Below are 3,389 nucleotides of genomic sequence, written 5' to 3'. Positions count from 1 at the left end.
TGGAAAGCAGTTTGGCAGTTGCTTATAAAGTTAATCATAAACTTAACCTTGGAACACAGCAATCCCACTCTTAGGTATTTACACAAGATAAATGAAAACTTTTGTTTACACTAAAACCGGTACATGAAGGTTTATAGTCAGAACTAGAAACAATCCACATGTTGTGTGGTGGTGGTTATATAACTACATGCATTTTTCAAAACTCGATGAACTATTCACTAAAAAAGGTGAATTTTACTATATGTAAATTAAATCTCAATAAATCTGACTTAAAAAAAAAGACAGCTCTGGGTGCTGTGTAGAGAATGGACTGAGGGAGAACAAGACAGGAGGCAAGGAGACTGCTTGAAGGGCTGACTGGGACAAAGTACAATTTGATGAGGATCTGGATTAGTGTGGTGTCAGGGGAGGCAGAGAAAGACAGATGCAGGAATGACCGGATTTTGGAGACGGTGAGAGGTATTGAGGTTTTGAGTTTATGTGTTCAAATCACTTGTGGAGCCACTTACTGAGATGACAACGTTGGAGGAGGTGCAGCTTTTGGAGGGAAGGCTATGAATCCACATTTTGTCAGCCTGCATATAGCAGAGTAGGCAGTTGGATTTAGGAGTCTGGAACACAGACGAAAATTCTGTAGTTCTCATCTGTTTGGGAATTAATAGTATAGGAATATCTATGCCAAAAAGAAAATAGAGAGTGAGCTGAAGAGGTGGCCTTGGTGGTTGAACCAGGGAGAAGAGGATAACTCCTCCTCCCAAAAAGTAACAGCCAGGGTGTTATGACACAAAAGCCAGTGGATGAAATGTCATGAAGGAGGGAAAAGACAACTATTAATATTTCAAATGCTGCTGAAAAGTAATGGAAAATGAAGACTTAAACACTGCCATGGGACTTGGCAATGTAAGCTCATCAGTGACCTTAGCGTGAACTATTTTGGTGCAGTGGTGCGGAAGGAAACCGGACTGCAGTGAGTTACAGACTGACGTGGTAGCGCAATGGTAGATAATTTTTGGAGCAGTTTAGGCGGTAAGTGGAAGAGCGAGCGAGCTGGGAAGATGGGAGCCCAGAAAGAATTTCCTTATTTTAAGGTGGGAGAAACTAGATGATGTTGAATGATAATTTTGAGGAAAGACACGGGAAAGTGAGAGAGGCTGAAAAGACAGGAAAAAGAGTGGACAGTCATAAACCTTAGAATGTTAAAAGTGAGCACGTTCCCAGTTCAGTCCTTCAGTTTTATGGACAAGGGAACTGAAGGCTAAAAAAGTGACTTTCCCAAGGCCACATAGTAAATGAGGGAAACTCAGAACTGGGACTCTAGGCTATACCTAAAAATAATTTGTTTTTGTTTTTAGATGTTTTTTTTTTGGTAGACATCTTTTTCTTTTGTTGTATATGTTCACTGTGGAAATTCAGAAAAGCATAAAGAAAATAGAAACCATGTGTAATACTATTATTTAGCAGTAATTTCTGTTAACAATTTGGGGCAGTTCCTGTCAGTCACCAAGAAATTTTCTTAAAAAGCATTCCCAGTGTACTTGGCACTGTGCAGTACTGAATACAAAAGAATACGGCTTCTTGGCCTAATATCTTGTTAACCAAGTTAAACTCACCCCTAATAAGAAAGGGATTAAGTTTTCTCTTTGTTTATAGTATATTTTATTTTTCCAAGACCAGTAGAAAAATAGTAAAAATAATTCCCTACTTTAAGTTAATTCAGCCAAAAGATGGCTGCTGAGTTGATTAGCAGCTACCACATTATCAACAGAATAGCCAAATGAGATCCACCAGGAATGCAATTAGCTTCTATCAGTGTTGTGTGCAATAGAAACTCATCTTGGATTTGACATTGGCTCATAGGTTCTGTGTACATCCGTATTCATGTTGCTATAAAACCAAGAGATGAACCAAGCAAACACCTTTAGCAAGCACCAGATGGAGCTGCTGTCTAAGCCACCAAACCTTAAATACGAGGGCTTCATTTTAAACACGAATTATGTATGGAGACAAAGATGTCTCCACACAAAGACACTGTCAAAACTATTTTAACTTATCACAGGCTCACAGAGAGAGAAGCTGTACCAGATGCAGGTCTAGCCAAAGAGCAATCCTTGGGTTTTACTGCCTTTGTGAAATGACTTCAATGGCAATCAATAGTAACTAGCAGCTTTCCCTGCACAACACAGACATTCCCCAAACGGGAAACGCTAGTCACCAAAGGTATGCCTGAGAAACAAGAAATGTGTCTCCTGAGGCACTTAAACAAGGAAATACAACCGTCTACGCCAGTGTCTTCTATTTATTTGCCAAAACAGGTCTGAAACAGAGCACCCAAATGGGATGTTTGATATGAAAGGCTCATTTGCCTCCACAGTCCTTATAATCTCGAAGCAAATCCTTCAGATGAAGTGGTCTATGGGAGAGTTTAATGGCTGAAGCTGCCCCTAGAAGCTGGCCAGGATTCCATGATCTAAAATCCTATTTCATATCTGACAGTTTTCAGGACCGAAGCCCTTCAGGCTATGGATGAAGCTATTCAAGAGTAGCCTATTTCACTTCAAGTCATGACAGCTTTTTAAGAACCTATTACTGTTTTTTACTCTCTGTACTGCTACACAATGACAATAATTAGTCCAATAGTTTCAAGCAGATTTGATACTAAAACCCAAATCCACACTGGATTTCAATCTTGAAATAAACTGGCCTGCAAGAAAGAGGCGGAGCTCCGCAAGCTGGATACGATTTCTGGCAGTGAAGAGGAGTGTATAGGTGGGATATCAAACACCACACACAGGCATTTCCTAAAGGCACCCAAGGAGAATCTGTTAATAATAAAGGAGGATGGGGAATGCTCTGCTAAGCTCCTTCCCCATCCTGTGACCCCCGAAGGCCATTATCTCTCTCCATAAAATCTGTTGTATGGCCATGGAGGCGGAGTCAAGAATCCTCACTGCTCTATGTGAGCTTTTAAGGACATTTTCATTGAGGAACTATCACCTATAATGCCATCTCACAAATTAGTCCACCTCTAGGATGCGAGGGTAAAATTTATAAGCCAGTGTTCTCATTGGGCCTTTGTAATGGAAGGTGTGGGTCACTTATATAAAAAGGAAAGGAAAATGTGACGAGTATCTCCACGTCACTGTTCCCAACCTTTCCTTCTTCCAGAGTGAAAAATGCTGACCCGACACCTCGACCAGCTGCCAAAGCCTTCGGTATATGACTAAAAGGGTGGGGAGAGGAAGTGAAAGCAAAGCTGCAGGAAGAGGTTTTGCAGGAGATAAAACACAGCTTTAATTTGGTACACAAATGGAAATTCCATGAGTAAAAGGAACTTTCTTAATTTGAGATCTGACCAAAAAAAAAAAAAAAATCACAGTTCCTTGCTATCA

This window comes from Propithecus coquereli, unplaced genomic scaffold, assembly GCF_000956105.1.
Source record: "Propithecus coquereli isolate 6110/MARCELLA unplaced genomic scaffold, Pcoq_1.0 Scaffold372, whole genome shotgun sequence".
Classification (NCBI taxonomy): domain Eukaryota; kingdom Metazoa; phylum Chordata; class Mammalia; order Primates; family Indriidae; genus Propithecus; species Propithecus coquereli.
This window is presented reverse-complemented; position numbering follows the sequence as displayed.